The sequence below is a fragment of the Natator depressus genome, chromosome 9 (assembly GCF_965152275.1).
Source record: "Natator depressus isolate rNatDep1 chromosome 9, rNatDep2.hap1, whole genome shotgun sequence".
Taxonomy (NCBI): Eukaryota; Metazoa; Chordata; order Testudines; family Cheloniidae; genus Natator; species Natator depressus.
The window spans coordinates 80,306,761-80,327,435 of NC_134242.1; positions in this window are offsets into that span (position 1 = coordinate 80,306,761).

Here is a 20,675-nt window from a genome sequence, read left to right on the forward strand (position 1 = left end):
ACCTGGCCTGCTGGTGTCACAGTTGATATTTCCCAAAGGAAGATCCTCCTCTCCCTCAAATTCAATTCTCTGCTAAGGACTCCTGCATATTCTGCATGCATGGAAATATTACCAGGCCATCTCATCTCTTCTAGGGACAAGTGCAGTACTACTCTTAATCTGCATTACCAAGTCCACTGATGTTATTAGGGTTTCTGTGTTGGAGCAGCCAGTGCACATGCACAGAGAGAGAGAGAAAGAGAGATGGCACTTACTACTGTGTTTAATTCCTCTGCAGTTGGTTCCCAAACACTATGACATGTACTATGACTAGTACTCTAGGCATCCCGCTACTCCATACCCACACTTTAGGGTCAAATGCTCCACACCCCTCCATTCTTATGTAAGATCTGAGTAAGTAGATTTGTGTGAGACGATCTAAGCAGAGCTGGGGAGGAAAGTATCTTTTGCCCAAACCTGGTGTCTTGTGCATGGGTGGGTATGTGCCCTACTGTTGTTACATTGGCTCATGGCTGTAGTAGTATCAGAGGCCTGTAAAGGGATAGTTTAGGCCCATAGATCTGTTTAGTGGTGGATCCACTTGCTGTTTCCTCATCACACTTCCTAATATCACTTTTTCAGAGAATAGCGCATAACCCTCAGTGGCCTCTCCCTGTGCTCTCCATACTCAAAACTCAGTAGACATAGATGGAGTTATGGATGGGACAGGGAATTAAAAGGGAAAAAGGATCCAGAACAAGCCATTTTTGGAGGAGCCAGCGGGAAGGGTCTAGAAGCTGGAAATGGGTCTCAAAAATATTTTACATACAAAAGCCCCTTCCTGAGACGAGACTTGATGTATCAAATGCCAGCTCCAAATTCCACTGATGATCCATGAAGTAGTACGGAATCCAAGCATAATTCCATTGGTGACACTGGAGGCAGAATGGAATCTATACCCCTCTTCAATAACTGTGCAAAGCTAATCGGGACGAAAAAGGAGCAATTGCTGATGTATGTCACTAACATGAGCAGAGAGCTTTCTCGAGGAAGAGGCTACTGTTTTTAGTCAATTGTCAGAGCAGAACCACACCTGAGCATACGCCTGCAACTTGACAGACCTACCAAGAGTTGATATTATGAGCTACAGATGGCTCATTAAACTTCTGCACCAAGACTATAGTAGTTTTGGTTTGGTTTGGGGTTTTTTTCATAAGATTTATTTATCTTTCAAAGCAGGAACGGATGCACGGGGTTGGTCACTGCGAAAGGAAAACATTGTTTTGTTTGTATTTATGTGCTGGTCAGCAGACTTAATATCTAAACCTGTGGTTTATAAAAAGAATTGTCCTGATGCTTAGAACTTAGTCTGCATTTGAAGTGCCCATGGTAGTGGATGATAAGATAAATCCTTAGACAAAGGAAAGAAAACAGGTTCCTTTTAACATTTCCTGCTAGGGCTTCCTTTTCTTGCAAACCTTCAAAAGACAAGGTTCACAGTTTTGTTATGTACGGCTTTTGCTAACATTTCAGATCCAGGTTCGGAAATCTCAGTAACAATCTTTATTGCCATCCAGTCCATGACCTGCCCTTCCTGTTTTCCAAAAACAAAATGTTATGTTTATTTTGATAAAAGGGATATCCTGTTTTAAGGCTTTTATAAAAAGAGACACCCACAGAGACTTGGGCCTCAAATACTATTTCCTGTGCCCTAAATGAAATAAAGAAACTGTTCTAAACAAAGAAGGAAATATGGCAGGAAAAACATTTGAGAGTTAAGATCAATGAAGTTCTTGAAGAATCAATATCACATATATGATTATGGCTATTCTTTTAAAGGGAAGGTTATAAATATTATATATGAGAGCCCCTTTTCTGTATTAGACCTGGACTACTATTATTATTTTTATTGTAGTAGCACCTAGGAGCCCCAATCATGGACAGGGACCTCATTGTGCTAAGTGCAGCACAAACACAGAACAAAAACACAGTCCCAGACCCAAACAGCTGACATAATTTTGGAGCACTTAAATAAATATTGACAATGTTCTCGTCCCAAATGGTGATCCTCTTGGATAGGCTTTTTTCTAAATATGGCATCATCAGAAATGTTAATTTTTTAAAAACTATTTATTTATTTTGGAAGTTTTAACAGATTTACAAATCATTATTACACATTATCACAAATAATCATTACAATAGAGAGCTCTTTTTTAGAGGAACATACAGTAATAGAATCCATCAGGCTATTTAACAGGGTGGTACTGAAATTACAGTGTGTGCTTTTTACATTACCCATAACACGCTGTTTCTGGTGATTTTATTAAATGGAGTGAACTCTCTGATTGCATGTATTTAATAAATCAGGCATGTCTATCATATGTTAATATTCAAAAAAGTTGGACGGGTGTGCCGCTTTGGGTTATTTGCTGGTGGGTATACTTTGAGTATTGAATAAATGGATTTTTTTTTGTTGGTAGATTTGCCAGATGTCATTTGATGTTAATAGCCAAAGTAATCTCCATAGTAGTCTAAACCTAACAGCTTTTGAATGAAGGGCTATAATTGATCCTGAGAACAGGACAGAGAACAATTCTTCTCTCAAAAGTGATTTGTTAAAAATGGCTTTGTGGGGTGCTAACTTTGTCTCTGAATGTTTCCTGTATTAGTTGTGCAGAGTTTCCCCCCCAAAAATATGTTTTTTTCTGACCAACAGCCCTGCAAACTCAGCTCAGGCCCATAGAGTCAAGCTGGGTCCTTTTCTGTTCACTTCAATATCACCAGCAATAGAGATTGTGCAGCAAAATTAAGGACCTTAGTTGCACCTATGCAATCCCATCATCTTCAGATTAGGTCATCATTGTCACCTCAGTAGCCTCATTGCTTTCTGAACATTTGCACAGGTGCGACTGACTGGAACTTAAAAAACAATTTGGATGGTAAATATCCAAGAAGGAACAGACTCCGGCTCCCTCTCCCACAGCTAAATTGGCTCTGCAGGACTAGGACAAAAAACATCAAACTGTAATTTTATTTTATTTTATTTTATTTTGGTCACTAAAATGAGTAGGTATGATTCTGAACTCACATGAGGAGCAAATCTGGTAGAGATTCATTTTTCAGAGTGGAATCATTATGTATTATTTGTATTACAGAAGCTTTCCAAGGTCCTATTCAGGATCAGGGCCCCACTGTCCCAAGAGTTGTTCACGTGTAAAATAAAAGGGAGTCTCTACCCCAAAGAACTTAAGGTTAAACAGGGATGAGGTGTGACAAGTGGGAGAAAAATAACAAAGGAGAAAGAGAGGCAGAGGATGAGGGCAGGAACACATGGCTGCACATATTAGAGACGTATATGATATGGGGGCTTCCAATCTTTGTATTTAATAAATAAAGTCAGTGATCAATAATCTCCAAGAACTACATTTTATGGATTCAGCCCAGTTGTTGAGAACAGTAGCTGGCTGCAGTGTTGGGAATCTGCTATGGCCCATGCCCATGGTGTTCAAGAAGTATGTCAGATGATGGGAAGCTGGACTACAAGAAAGAGCCCTTGGGGTTCACAAAAGAGCTCATTAACTCACCCACAGGGAATATGTTCTAAATCAAAGCAGACATATTTATTTGGGCAGCTGAACTGCAGCACCGAACTGATGCTAAGATATTCATAATCCATTTTTCATAATGTTCAATGAAAGATCATTATGGATGGGGCTCCTGTGGGACCGGACTTAGCTCTCCCCTCCAGAGAGAGAGAGTGAGAGAGAGAGAGAGATATGTTAGCATTCTTCTGACCCCACACTAGCTCAGGAAATTTCTCATGATACTGAAAGCACAGACTACCTACAAAGAGAGGATAAGAGGAGACATTACACGGCAATTCCTCATTAACTGAAACAGTCTAGTCTGAGAAACAACAAAGGTCAAAAAATCCAGTCATTTGTAATGTGTTAGGAATGAAAACTCTACAGACGTGACCCTTCACACAGTGTCAATCCATCCAGCCTGTTTAAATCACAAACAGGCATCAAAGAAGTTCTCCAGTCCAGGCGGGTTTGCTGTGCAGATTCGGAATGCTGTTACTAGCGAAGGAATGACATTAGGATATGTCACCTCAAAATGAAACTATTCTGGACTGCAATGTGCTAGTTTTCCCAGAAATTCAAAATAACAAGGCCACTAGCTGATGTTCACAGCTGGGTCCTGAGAAGCCCTGCAGAGAGAAATAGCTAGGGCATCAATCACCTGGGAATGGGAGAAGCTTGAATAGTTGCTAAACATCTGTTGATCTAGTGTAAAGCATATAATAAATCATATAGCAAGGAGCATTGTCTAGTGGCTAGCAGGAGCAGGGAGTCAGAGCTCATGGGTTCAATTCCTGGCTCTGTCACAGATTCACTCTGTTCCCTTGGCCAACTCAGTGGGCCCATCTGCAAAATGACGCTAATCTCTATATCACAAGGGTGTTATGAGGTTTAATTTACTCATGACTGAAAAGCACTTTGGACATTTTTGAATCTAAGACAATATGGAGGTGTGAAAATATTAATGTTTATTGTGTATTTACTCTTTGAAGACTGAAAATATACACATATGATCTTCTCCATATGTTCGCAAAGTACTTTGAGATGCTTGGATTTAAGGTGCTATATGACTGCAATGTATTAGCATTGTTACTCACACAGTTAACTCTTTGGAGACTGCAGATACACCCGTATATCCTTCCATACGTATATGCAGCTGACCACCTACAAAGCACCAGCATTCTTATGCTATGTAAGCATCATAGTAGAAGAATTACATGGTTGTTTTAACACCCGCTGGGCAATTATCTGCATACATGTTCTAGTTTCTATAATTCCCACCAAAGACTAAAACCCTTAAACAGCCAAGAACATATCTGGAGAGTTAGCAGTAGGACACCAGAGGTCTCCATTGTGACCTCCAAGCTTGTTTTGGGCTGTGCTGGTTTACTGATAACCAGCTTTTAACACTATACCCATTTTGAGTTGTGATGACTCCTCACTCTGTAACTCAGTATGGAAGTTTTAATCCCCCTCTGGACTGCACTTCCCTCTCTCTAAGATTTATGACTCATTGCTAAGTGGTGTCACTGAGGGCATCTCATGAACTGAGACAGCCACGTGCTGCAAACGGCCCTTTCAACCCCGGAGGCTGTGTGGAACTAACAGCACTGGTACAATAATTCTGTTTACTCGGCAATATTCATGAGATTTCCTCCATGAAACTGATGGCTATTGAGAAACGCCTGCCATAGCAACATCGAGTGCTGTTTAATTACACAATGCCTTTGATATCCTGCCATGTTGGCAAGAGCCATATTGTGCTGGTTACAGAGCTGAAACGTATCTCTGTGCTACTTGGCAAGGGACTGAGCCTGATTTGGGGTTATAACATTTAATTTTAAGCCCTTCTGTGGCAAGGAAGCATCAGAGCAGACACACACACCAAGAGAGAAAGAACTTACTGAAAAGCCACCTTGTGCTAACTGCTGTGATTTGTAAACAGCACCTTCTTAAACCTAAATTCAGATGCTGAACTACAGGCCACATTTGGAAATTAATCAAAGAGAATGTAAACTGATGTAATTTATGCCTTCATCTAGAATCCTCTCCATGTAAATTACATTAGTTTAGACTTGAGCTACATTTGTCAATATAGCTACGTTGGTCAGGGATGTGAAAAAACCACACCCCTGACTGACACAGAGATGCTGACTTAACCCCCAGCGTAGGGTTAGTTACATTGATGGAACAAGGCTTGCGTCAATATAGCTAGCATCATTTGGGGAGGTGGTGTGGTGTTTCCACACAGACCGAAAAACCCCTTCCGTCGGTGTAGGCTGTGCCTGTACTATATGGTTATGCCAGCACAGCTATGCTGACATAGCTAGGCTAATATATTCTCTGTAGCGTAGACACATCTTCAGTTAGAACTTCTCAGACTCCCAAAAACCACATCACCTTCAAATTCAGCCCACTGAGTCAAACTGGATTCTAAAGTGGCATATTTTACATATTGAAGGGGAACAGAAGAAGGTGCAAGTTACATCGTTTAGACTCGCTCATGAATTTCATTCCTATATCTTTAGTGGATATCTCCATTCATGCAATGTCAGGAGTAAAAACTTCCTATCAAAGTAGAATTCCCTAGTCCCTATTCTGGAATCTAAAAGCGTACATCAGGATGGTGGTGTCTGTGGTCAAAAGGGTTTGCAGCAAAATGAAGGTAGAATACAGTGGAGCAATTTTGACATTTACTTTTTACTTGCAGTGTTGAAACTGCTACTGAATTTTCTCCCACCAGAGCTTCCTTGGCTCAAGTCCTCCATTTCATGGTTACACACCCACTAGTGACATAACAAAAAAGTACAATGGGAGGAAAGGGGGCAGGAGAGGAGGTGAAAGAGGAGGAGACACTTGTGGTGACAGTATTGGACCAGGGCTCTGGATATTTGGTTGAGTTCCCTGCTCTGCCACTTAATCTCTCTGTGTCCCAACTGCCCCTCCATAAAAAGTAGATAATGCTTTCATACCTTACATGGGTGTTGTGAGGATAAATTACTTAGTGTCTGTGAGGTGCTCATATACTACAGCAAAGGTGGCCATATAAGTAACTAGACAGATTCAGGAAGAGTGGATTTGGGATGTTAAACACAGCAAATGTGCAAAAACACTTTGATATCCATGATTTTTTTATTCCCAAAATACCCTTGCTGTATATTATTATACCAAGTTATTTATAAATGCTATTTATAGAGGTGTTTATGCAGGTGATCATCTGTTCCCAAAATATCACATGCTTGATTCATCAGCCATGTCAATTCTGCTGTAACCAATTAGGTTTGAGCAAAAGACTCATTTAGGTGATGGAAGTGTAAAGATGAAAATTATTTGTAAAATACTTTGATATCCTGGAATGTCAGGTACTATAAAAGTGTGAGGTATTATTTTATAGCCTATAACTGTGGACATAAGAATTGCCTTGCACAATCAAAATAATGGTTCACTTAGTCAAGTATCCCATCCTTCACAGCAGTCAGAACGCAGAACCAAATATTCCAGAGGAATGAGTAATAAAATCACACAACACATACAGAAAATTTGTACCTAACCCCAGGCAACTTAAAGTCTGAAGCATGAGGATTTAGATCCCTTAAACTTGTGTTTAATAACTGTGAATATTATTATTCATACAATTATCAAATCCTTTTCTGAATCTTTCTAAGCTTTTTGGTCTGAAGACTATCGTGTGGCAGTGACTTCTACGTGCTAATTGTACTTATGCAAAAAACTGCTGCAGCCCCTTCTCTCGGCTCCTCTGAAGCAAAGCAGAGAGCTCTCTGGGACATGTCTTTCCAAAAAACCAAAATGTTTTGCCTCTGTATTTTTTTGCTCGTGTGACACCCCTGATGTTCTGAGGATTAGATCTACGTTACTGAACATCTGACTCCAAGCTACCAGAAAATTAGAAAACTTAGGCTACAACAAAAAGAGGCAGTTGTGTGAAGGAGAGAGGTATGGTACCTTCCAAGAGAGGCAGATTTTTGTCTCATCGCCCACACATTTCTATTTTTAAATCAGGCTTTTGCTTCATTTTGCAGATACTGTGCAATTTAAGCAACAGCTGTACATTTACAAACCACCTACACAAGACACTTCACAGCTTCTTCTTTCGGGGTGACACTGGAGATTTCACTCCAACACTGAACTCACATATACTTCCAGCTCATGCATTTACCCTGGGATTTGCGGAAAGACATTGAACAGATCAGAATGAGTGAAGCAAATGTATTGGATTTATTTTTAATAATCCTATCCCATTCATAGTGAATTTTTAACCATGTTAATTGCTAGCCTGCTAACTCTGAATGGCTTCCTTCAGCAAAGACACTGTCAAAATAAATGGCTTAAAGGCTTTTTGTGGGTTCATGAATAATTTTGGCTCCTTACACAGGCTACTCAGGTAGAAGTCCCTGAGCAAAGCTCTTGACTAAAGCCCTGCGTGGATACGAAATTTGTATCCGCATCCAGTCCGCAATTAGCCAAAATGGTCCGCAGATATAAAGCAGATATCCGCGGATTTGCATGGCTCTACTCTTCACTTAAAAAGGCCTGGAAATTTAATACGTTTTCCCCTGTAACTAGAGCTTGTTGAAAGAGATATAATTCATCTTATTCTTCTTCGGTTATTGTACAGTAGTGTGTGTGAAGTTATCTGTCTGGGTACTTAGATGGACCTCATTATAGTAATCTCTGCGCAGTTCATAATGGATTTTATCCTCGCACCACCACTGTGAAGCAGGGGAGTACTATCCCGATGAGACAGATGGAGAACTGATGCAAAGGGTAGATTAAGTGACTAGCCCAAGAATACAAAGGAAGTCTGTCGGTTGAGCTGGGAATTGAACCCTGCTCTCCTACATCACTATTTAGTTCCTTAACCACCAAAACATCCTTCCTGACCTCATTAAGGTACCTGTGCAAAGAAAGAATTTAAGACGCTGAACATCATCTGTAAAGTGCTAAGTGGCAGAAGTGAGGTGGTGTATTTATTGGAACAAGAAAGTGATTTAAGATTACCACTAAATTCACTTCAATGAAACTTGACTCTTGGTCAGAGGTGAAAGCGTTGTGCTTTATCTGTCTCCCAGATTGATCAGTGCCTGTGCTATGGTGGAGACACAGCCTTATTAGGTCCTAGGTCCACTACTCTGCTTTGACCCATGTTTGAAAACATAATTTGTCCTCTGGTTAAGCATGGCTGCAACCACATTAGTTTCAAACACGGCTTGGCTGGCTAGCATAGACAAAGCAGGAATCATTCCTTGTCCTCACTGATTTCTCTCGTAAAATTTCCTACTGGTGCAGCTTCAGCAGTGGTGAAAATTATAGGAATTTAAGAGTTAGAGAACCGGGACTCCTGGGTTCTATGGTGTGTGACTTTGGATGAATTAGTCTTTCTGCTTCTCAGTTCCCCCATGTATAAAATAGGTATCATACATGTCTATTTCATGAGAGCATTGTTTGTAAAGTGCTTTGAAACTGGGATGAAACACATCAGGTAAGTACAAAATACTACTTTCTAAATGTGCTATTATTATTGGGCTTCCTTTTTACTTTCCTCCTTTCAACCTCCCATTTCCCTTTGTGTTGTTTATTCTTTCTCCCTTATTTCCCTTTTCACTCTGCCCGCTGTTGCTGTCAGTTTTTGGCAGAGGGCAGCATTTTATTTATACGTGCTCTACCTTCCTCCTCTCCTCAGTGGGCAGGTAGAGCCGAGACAGCATGGGAAATGAGCTGGGTTGAGAGGCCAAGCAGAGGCATGGAGCATGCCAGTGAAATATCATGCCAGCTCATGTACCCTCCATCACTAAAGAATCTCAGTGCCCTGGTTTGGCTGCTGCTTGGACACACAGCAGAGAATTTGCTGTTTAAACAACATTACAAACTTTGATTTGTGGAGAAGGAAGGAACCAATTTTTTTTATTTTTCCAATATCAAGATGATTTTCCCCCTGTTTTTAATGTTTGGGTCAGTTCAACTTTCTGCAACATTGGGTTGGGTATTTAATCAGTGATTCATGTAAATGGTACCAGCAGCTGTGAAAGATGCTTCAGAGCCACAGTAAATTGAACCTTCTTTATTTTGGTCACTTACCAGCTGTAATCTACTTAATTCTAAGAGCAGGTGATTTAGGGGCCTAATAGGAAGTGGAGTGTTTGCCTCTGCTATGTATTAAAAGTGCCATCTAGTGGAGAACATTATGTTAAGGAGAGGTTATTTCTATGACTGTTCTTTAGTTCATGAATGACTAGTATGCAGTGCTGCTGTTGCCATTTGTCCCAGGATATTAGAGAGACAAGGTGAGTAAGATAATATTTTATTGAACCAACTTCTGCTGGTGGAAGAGCCAAGCTTTTGAGTTTACACAGAGCTCTTCTTCAGGTCTGGGACACTTATCTGGGGCAAGTCTACACTTAAAATACTGTATCAGCACAGCTGCATCTTTGCAGCTGCATCACTGTAGCACTTTAATGAAGACGCTCTATGCCTACAGGAGAGAGCTCTCCCATCGGTTTAGTTAATCCACCTCCCTGAGAGGTGGTAGGTATGTTGGTGGGAGAAGCTCTCCTGTGGACATAGCACTGTCTACATGGGGGATTAGGTTGTTCAGGGGGGTGGATTTTTCACACCTCTGAGTGACATAGTTATACCGATATAGGTCTGTAGTGTAGACCGGACCTCAGTGTCACAGCCAAATACAAGGAGGGACAGATTGTTTAGCACACGCAATTAACACATATTTCAAGGGATCATTCAAGGTGAAGTGGCTGGGATATACACCTTAACACACTCAAAACCACTTTCACCAAACAAGGCCACTCCATCAGCGAAGTAGATCTCACCATGGACCAGGCCACTCAAATATCCTGAGAGAATCTGCTTCAGTACAGAAATAAAAACCCCCTCCAACCATGCACCCCTATTTGTCAACTACCATCCCACACTAGAACTCATATGAGGTATCATCAAACTACTACAACCCATACTCGATGGGGAACCCATCCTGAAATAAATCTTTCCTGAGTCCTCTCTTCTGGCCTTCAAACAATCTCACAACCTCACCAAATCCATCATCAGAAGCAAGCTCCCCACAGGCCAGGACAACTACTTAAAGCGGCATCAGACCCTGCCAGATTAACAGTTGCAAAACCTGCAGCCATATCTCCACACTACAATGATCAACATCACCCCGCTCCGCCCCCCCACACACACACCTTTTCAAGATCCATGGGTCCTCCACATGTCTATCACAATGTGTGATGTATCTCATACAATGTACTACATGCCCCACTAGCAACTGTGTAAACCAGACAGACAATCATTATGCTCTCAAATGAACTCACACAGGAAAATGATAAAAGACAAAACACCATATCACCTCTGGGTGAACACTTTTCACAAAACCATCACTCTATATCTGACCTATCTGTCATCATCCTCAAAGGAAACCTGCACAGCACTTTCAAAAGACGAGCCTGGGAGCTTAAATTCATTACTTTGCCAAACACTAAAAATCATAGAATGAATAGAAACACTGGATTTATGGCTTATTACAACAATCTGTAACCCACTAACAACACCCCTTCCCACTGCTTCCCTCTCCCCTTTCCTTTCCTCCTTATTACTAGACAGGTGTTAATGGACCACTTCACCTTGAATTGTCCCTTGAAGTATCTGTTAACTACTTATGTTAAATAATCTGTTCCAACTTGTATTTAGCTATGATACTCTAAGTCAGATTCCCAGACCTGAAGAAGAGCTCTGTATAAGCTCAAAATCTTATCTCTCACTAAGAGAAGTTGGTCTAATAATAGATATTATCTCACCCACCTTGTAACTCTGTAGTGGCCGTGATAGGGAATGTATCTGTAGTTTATCATAGTGGGTCACCTAATCGCAGACTACCATGTTTTGGACATTACTCCCTTTTTAAAAAATGTACTATCTGATTGCAACTGAGATGGGGTCCTCCATGTGCCAGAGCACTGCATTTGGGAACTAGGTTCTAGCGATCCACATTTGGATCTCAAGGCCAATATCTAACTGCAGACTGGTACATGTGCTCTCATGGTACATCTCAGGTGACATAATTCACGGTTTAAGGATACCCCTGTTCATAGAGACCACCAACCTATTACTTTGGGCATGAAGTACTTCACCCAGCAGATGGGATTTAAAAGTCAAGGTGTCACTTTCTCATATGTGAAAAATAATGTGGCTTTATTCCCAATTGGATAAATACGGACACAGGTCTGAGACATTCCCTCTACTCAACAGTAGTGCTACACACACATACACGGGTACATAAATACATCAGTCCAACACAATGTTAGTCACATTTTTCCTAGCTCCACTGGTCACAGAATTCATCCATTAGCCCACCCCAGTGAATGTAGATTCTTCACATGGAGGAAAAGCCTGCCTTCATGCCTCAGGCTTGTTGACATTTTAGATACAAAGTGACCTGCATGGGACTCTTGCCTGTGGGCTGGATTTTTCCACCCCTTTCTCTGGGCATCAGATTGATTGGGGGAGGGCCAGCGTGACTCCAGAGACACAAACTGACAAGGCATCAGACACTGGTCACGAATCCTTCTGTACTTTGTTCTGGAAAGTTTACCAGGCAGAGCCCAATGTTTTCATGTCACACTGGGTAGTGGTTTCTCATGTTCAAATGCAAGCGTTCCGTCACTTTCAATCACATCACATAAGTAAGTGGCATGACTCACACAGCCTGAGGAGATCCAGCCCAGTATGAGGTGTTAAAAATTCAAAGCACAGCATGTCCTGAAAATAACAGTTAAGGAAAGAGATGGCAACATTATGAGGATTGTTATGTGGTTGTTTTTCCCATTTGCATCCTAGCTGCTACATCAATAAATATTTGTGTTATATAATTATTACCCATTGTCTCATGCAACGAAAAAGAGAATTACTTACAATAAAATTTCTACGCCAGCTTTCATCCAAGGATCTCAGAACACTTTATAAACATTTATCAAACTATACCAACACCCATTTTACTGCCATTTTACAGATGAATACTTTGAAGAACAATTAAATGACAGCCCCAATATCACAAAACAAGTCAGTGGCAGAGGTGGGAACTAGAACCCAGGAATCCTGATGATTATTCTTGTCTTACAACCAGTACACCACACTGACTATCCATTCAGAGATTTCAGCTCTCTCTTTACAAAACAGAGAGAGGCAATGGACTTCTGAAGTTTCAATCATTTACACAGCAACAGTAGAGCCTTTTTGAACTGTATATATCTATTAACAGAAGAAAAATTATTCAAAACCACAACTTCTTGTTAACAGAATACAACACTGGTGCAACAGGATTGTGGGTCTCACACACCATTACTCTGCACCTTGTGTAGCCATTTCCAGCACAGCACAGTGGCTGTACTAGCGTTCTCATCTGGTTGCACTTTATACCCAGTTTGTACTGTTGTAAATGACTGCATAAGGTGAAGGATAAGAGAGTGCCAGTCCTATGTGTTTAAAAGTCTTCCTGCATCACACAGGGCAGATATCTGGAGCTCAGACAGCTTGACATTATGGATCAGAGAATCTGTCTCGGTACATTTCACACCTGATGACACCTAGTGGAAGAAAAAAGCACTTATAGAGACAAACTTGAAAAAGCCTTCCATGTTCTCTGAATGCACAACTTCAGATTTTCAGCACATACGTGTTCCGCTTAGCTGAAGTAGCATGGCAAAAATCACCACAATAAAAAAAAATCCAAAACAAAACACTACTGCATATAGTTCTCCCCTTGGGGAAGAGGATGAGAGAACAAACAAGTGGCAGATGTTAGTCACATTACTTAATGCTCTACTTCAAGGTGCTCAGACACTATAATACTGAGCACTTCAGTATAAGAACAGAACAGAACAGATTAGAACAGAATAGAATGCAGTGACCATACCAAGAATTTTGAAATGCAGAACAAGGGATGTTTCCACTCTTTCATGGGAGGTGTCTCCCTGTGATTCAGACAGTTGACCACTAGCTGTCCCCATTGCTTCACACAAGTAAAAGGATCAATGTCTTGCAGTTGAAAGAAACCCTGACTTTGTTTTCCAGTGCAACATCTGTCTTCAAAATCCATCTTGCTGCTGCTCCTGGGGAAAGTGAACAGCTCATAAGAAAATAAAAGGAGATACCATGGTTGTATTCCCCCCTCCCCTCCTCCCCCCGACAGCACACCCTGTAACTATTTTTCTCTCTCTTATTCACCTTAAAAAAAAAGTGACAGTCACTTCTGCTTTTCCAGGACTACTATAAAATGTTTTATGGAACATAAAGGCCAAATTCACAGAGCCACCCCAGTTGCATTTATTTATGCTGCTGTTAAATTTGGCCCCAATGTTTCCAAAATGAAACAGAAGAGAGCTCACCATCTGATGTCAGCCTTATTGTATTGGAGCTGCATCAAAGCTCTTCCTTCTTTTACAAGGGGCAAGGAGACAGGAGAAAATCTAAATATAAACATCACCAGAAGGAGGGCAAAGTTATACAAATAAATATTTACACCTTAAATCCCACAGTGCTGCCAGTTTCTAGCTAACCAAGTGGAACCCCAGGAGAACATGTGTATGTCTGCATTCTCCAGGAGTATTCATGTGGTTAGAGATTTGGAAGAGATCAACTTCAGAGGTTCAGAAAGTCACTTCTTCTGATCTATTACACTGTGAAATAGCTAAAGGAAGCAGTGGAAGCCCGGTCATTTAGGAACAGAGGAACTGCCAGACCTGCATCAGACCAATGTAATGATCTTGTCTGGTATCCTGTCTCAGTTAGAGGTCAGTACCAGATGTTGCAGAGGAAAATGTAAAACCTGCATAGAGGATTTTTTTTTTCAATAAATGTTTCTGGGGAAAGTTTCTTCCTAACCCCAGACTGTTAAAACTCTTAGAACTAAGCAGTTGAGAATGTTTTGCAGAGAAGCCATTGCTTTGGTCAGAGAAGGGGAAGGAATGACAATGAGAGAGACAATGATCAAACTCCAAAATATGGATTTAAGACTTTCCATATTTGGGGAGAGTATGGATTTGGGGGTTGTTTGGGATTCATCTCTAGCTTAATATTCCTTTCTTTCCAGTTTCTATGACTATCTGTCATTTCCACCTGCACTTTGGCTTCTCAGCATGAATCCAAAACACAGGCCTGTTACCCACTTTACTAGATCTATGGGGCTTCTGTTTTCTCAGAGAAATACAGACTGTCTTTGATACACTTGGGGATTACACCCACAGATGAAAGAGGAAATAGGTCCTTTTATGCTATAATGCTTAAGAATGCCTTTAAAAAGCACAAAAAAAGTCAAACATTGTTCACTGAATGCAATAACGGATTAATTTTGAGATTTATTTTTTCCCATGCTTTTGTGGATCATCACAATCCAGTCCTATTATTGGCTAATCTATCCAGTGATCAAAATTAGTCAACAACTCTCAGAGCCAAACACAAAGGTATTGGGGTGTCAGAAGCAGTCACACAAATATTATAACTCAGGGGGAAGATTCATGCATGCTGAGCGAAAGATGAGCATTTGATCCAATCACACAATCTGGTTCTGGAAGCTTTGAAAATACTAAAATGTCAAAGACATTCAGACTCGACATTCAAATTCTCCTCCCTTGTGCTGTTCACACACACAGCCTTGTCTACAATAGTAAAATTAGGACTCATAATTCACAACCAGGGCGGCTCCAGTGTGGTGGCAGCATGGTGAAAGCTGTGTTGTAGAGAGGGCTCAAGCTTTTTTCCCCACTGTGTCACTTGAGGCTCTGAGTAGGGAAAAGGTGAAACCACTACTCACTATAGTACACATATAAAAGGTAGATGTGATACCAGCTGCCTGTCTGGGTCACTGAAGCATATGAAATTGTTTAGATCAGAATATGCCCCTTTCCTAGCAGAGCCAATCAAAGACAACAAACCGAGGGAATACTAGGGTTATATTTTCCCTCAAAATATATTCACAGGGAGTGGAGTGGAGGAAGGGCCCAATTTTGTAAAGGGCTGAGTTTCTTCAGCTTCCATTCAGGAAGGAACTTTCTCCACTCAGCAACTCCCACTCATGTACCTCAAACCCCTGGATGGCTTCTTGTAAGGAGCATCTATTTGGTCCGGTAATGGAAAATATGCTAATACAGCATCAATTATACCAAGAAAGATTCCCAGACACCCCTCCCCCAGCAAGTAACAAACATCTCAGTCCCTCTCTGCTCTCACATTTCCCCGGAATACCAGATCAATATCTTCCCCCATATAAAGTATCAGAACAAATACTGCCCATGCAAAAAGGGGATTTTAATGATATATTCCCATTAAATCTAACCATGTCTGCTTTGAGGAAGAACAGCAGGCCCTACCAGTGATGAGATATGGCTATGAATAGCTGGAAGGGTCACCATACTAAACAACAGACATGCTCTTTCATCAGTGGAAAAACCAACCAATGTTTTACTAGATTTTACAAGGCCCAGGTCAACTTTACCAGACAAGCGTGAAACATCACAGCCTGATTCTTGGTGCAGAAATCCTAACATCATCTATGGGAGTTTTTCACAATGACGGAGGATAAAATATGTCCCTAGAAGGTTTAAGTCTTAGTTCCTGATCCACCAGCTGTGGAAGTAGCATGGTTCAATGCAAAAACCTCATTCATATCTTATGCTGCAGGCACCTCAGAAGCCAAACCCAGCTCTGATAGGAATTGTGGATAAATCATCATCTGGTTGGAAAGAGGCTGCAGTGTATCTGCTTCCCTTAAAGATCCTGCCACAACTGGACAGATGCCAGAAATTGCACAATGCACCAGCTTTGGATTTTCATCTCTTTTTTTGTTTGTTTAATCAAGGTTGGCGGGTTTTGGGTGGGAAACTATAGGGGAAAGGTGCTCTATTTTCAAGATGAGATACTGAAGCGATCTTCGTTACTGCATACAGTAACGTGGTGACTTGCTGCTTGATTAACCAGTCTATTTTGGGTTGAGTCATATGTGTAGGGGGCAGGAAGCTAGTGCCCTAGGAACAGACACAATGAAAGCATGATCACCCATCAACACAGAGCACAACAGAGGGACTCCCAGATGGTGTCAGAGAACAGACGCTCATCAGGAGAAGCCTCAGGAGTCAAATATAGCTGAATCAATGCCATTCAGCACCCCAAAACAATATAAAAATCACAGGAACAAAGAACACTTGAAGCAAAGCCCCAGATCCAAATGGTCTCAAATTTGGAGGGGAGGAGTTCAGAATCCACATGTGGATCTGAAATTTGCAAGTGGCCTGAACTAAAACCCTGGATCCAAAATTTCCCAAACTTTGGACTGTTCAATTTCCAGATCCCAGTTAGGAGCCTCTCTCTAAATAGCATCAAGTCTTAGAGCCTCAGAAACATTGGCTAACTCAGGGGGGCTAAAAAAACATTATCCGTTGACTCTCTCTGTGAAGTGAATCGTGATTCTTGATGTTATCAATGTTTAGATCTATTGTATTAGTGCAACGTAACTAAATAGATTCACACACTGTTTCATACAGAAACTATGTAGTGGCAGGGAACTCCTTCAGGCTGACTATTTCCTGCATTCTCTTTTGTCTTTCTGTTATCCCTTTGATGTTAAGTATTTGTAGTTTTAAAAATTCTTAGCTTAAACCAAAACTATTTTTTTCAGCATGACAGATTTTCAAGAAGTGTCATACTACATGTGAGCAATTTTTGGTAAGATAAAAATATACAAATATGTCTACACATCTCTACATAAACTAAAATCCAACAGAAAATAAAAAGATGGGTATGTGACACAACAAAGACACAGAAAAAAGGCAGGAATAAACAATAGGAATGTATTTTTCTAGACACAGGCTGCTCTTTGCTCCTGATTCTGGGAGTCATGTTGCAAAACCAGAACAGAAAGTGGAAAGCCTCATTATCCCCAGCTTGTAAAACAGGGAGTTATTATCATAACAGATAAAGTGATTGATTAAAAAAAAACATTATATACAAGTCAATGATCTTTATACTACACCACATAGGGAACTCCAGATTTAAGACTGACAACAGACTGATGGGAAACCTCATTTTTCCTTAACTCTTTTACTTTAAAAGATTGGCATTAGCTAAAGAATTTTATATTTCCTTACTCATAAAAATACAGAATGATGATAACAAATGGGACAACAAATAAGCCAGCCATGCTACCACCAGTATGATCCAAAACAATTCTCTCTTACAACAATGTTACGGCAGTAGTGTAGAGAATTCTAGCATTGCTACAGTCTAGGAAACCAAATATTCCAGAACATTGGGGAAGAGCAGATCATGATCCAAACTATGCTGCTGAGGCCAACCTCCCCTGCGGTGTTGTGGGTCATTACTTTATTATATTCCTAAGGGTTACAGGGCTACAATGCTGAATACACATACTGAAAGCAACTGGAGGGCTGGGACTAATGCTACAGTAAATGAGCTCCACTCCAGCTGCTGCTCCTTCCTCTGACTGATTTATTGTTACCCCTGCATTCGAGGGGGTTATGTTGTGTGTGTGTTTTTAAGGGGAGGGGTACAAAAATAGGTGGGGGGGGGTTAGAGGAAAGGAAACTTAAATGAAGTTCCTGCAAAGAGCAAGCAATCTTTCTGTTGAGCCATTTCGCTAAGGGTCCTATCCTGACAGCTATTAAGTGCCCACAACTCTCATTGACTAGATCCTAAAATTGTTTCCAAGGTGCTAGAAGGGGGAGGCAAAGATACTAGAGAAATCCATGAAGGAAGTTAACAGAATAGGGTCCTAATCATGTTTTGGGCTCAAAATGTGTAGACACTAAAATGATTGGCACCCTAGAAACACCAGAAAGGTAATTAGAGAGAGAAATTAATAGGGCTTGATCTTGCTGGTAAAGATAAAACCAAACTGTATAATAAAAATATTCTCTCCCAACAGGAGACGATTTCTCCCATGGTGTGAAGTGGCACAGCTCCACTGACTTTATGGCCCAGGACTGTAGCATGGTTCCACAATACAGCTTGAACCCATCTATACAAGGAACTCTAAACCAAGGCCCTAATCCAACCAGATGGATTTTATACCAGTGTGGCACCCCACTGACATGCCTGCCGCTCACATGGATGGATCAAGTGTCATATAACAACATGTTCAGGACTCTGCCATGTACAGATGAATGATTTGACCCATAAGCCATCATTTATTTAACAAGCTTAACCTCTTTTTGTGTTTGTGGATTATCCAGATCCATTTCCTCAAATGTATTCATTATTCATTTCTCTCTGTTTTTCTTTAACTCTGTAGATTGATCAAGAACAGTTCTTTGCAACTATTTGATACCTATTGGTTAAATTTGTTTGGCCAAATAAGTCACATGGGTACCTGAGGTAATTGGATGAGTTTAAGAGCCTTTTTGCTATGTGATTGTAGAGCACCTAGCACAATGGGGTCTGGTGTATCACTGGGGCCCTAGGTGCGATGATAATACAATAAATAGATAAATAAATATGCATATACACAAATGCAAAATTTAATTTCTGCAAACTTTCACCCCCAGGATTTTATAAATTCCTTTTCAACAATTATGTCAGTAAAACAGTGATGCACACACTAACAGGAAGCAAACTGCAAAGGGGCACATGGCTGCCAAAGTGAATTAATTTAACATTTTTAACAAATAGTAATGGAAAATTGTTTGCACCACTCACCCAGCACTACTCTCATGTTATAAAAAGATTCCCACAAACACAGATCCAGGACCTAATGTGGCCAGGGCCTGAGGCTATTGATCTCTCATAAGAGGAAACTGCAGAGGCGTTGTCAGGTGTGTGATGAGATTCTTTCCTTCTGGGAACCAGAAGGAGGGACCTGTAAGTTTAAACAGTGTCAAAGTGCAAAAGACCCTTAAAGAAAAAATACACCTCTGAAGAAAGGAAGACATCATTATACTTTGCACCTGTTTAACAGACATATCCCTTTAACATGTCAGCTCATTAATAACGGTGCAATTAAGTATCACATCATTAAAGGGGACCCTGCTTTCCCAAAAACTAAAATACAATGCATTTTCATAAGGGACAGTGCCGAGGTGTTTCACCTCATTTATAAAAATCTATCCCCTCTCTCCTCACTGTTGATTAATAAACAGTCCCTTAGAAGCTTAAAAGTAGGAATTTTTTTAATTGCATTGTTTTGCTCTATTAATACCATATAGGTTTGTTATTGTAGGGTTGTTCATGAAAGTTGAGCTGCTCATACAGTTTTTTTCAAAGATAAAGGGCCAGATTCTGCTTCACTTATTGATGCTTATGGGGTAAGGTGCTACTCATTGTGAGTAATGGTAGCAGAATATGGCCCAACTGAAACAGGGTTTATTTAGGGAAATTACAGATAAGCAATCACAACTTATGTGGAGATGACGGCAAACTTGGGGCTCTTCTGAATCTTAACAGAGTGTCTTTCTGTTAAATTTCTGGGTGTGATTACGCAATCCTTATTCACAGCAGCAAGCACTTACACCTAGGAATAGACTCACGGACATCAAGGGGACTAGTCATGTGAGTAAACATCCGATGATGTATGCATCCGATGAAGTGAGCTGTAGCTCACAAAAGCCTATGCTCAAATAAATTGGTTAGTCTCTAAGGTGCCACAAGTACTCCTTTTCTTTTTGTGAGTAAACACTGTGTCTTCTTATGTATGTCCTTAACAATGCGATATGGGTTAGAACGAATAGAACTGCTGTGGTTTGTGAGTACTCACCAACCTGAGTAAGGATTGAAGACAATGAGACAGCCTGTGTGAGTAAGTGCACAGCTACTGAGTAAGTGTTGTGTACTGTAGCCCTTAGATTTCAATATAAAAGAGAATTTTTGGCATTGAACATTCTGGCTCTTTACCAGAGAAGGAACTATTGAACTGACAGATATCTGGTTTTAGTCAAATGTAACATGGGCCATCTCTACACTACCACGTATGTCGGCAAAACTTATGTCGCTCAGGGGTGTGAAAAAACACCCACACCCCTGAGTGATATCAGTTTCATTGGCATAAGTGGCAGCGTGCACAGTGCTATGTCGGTGGCG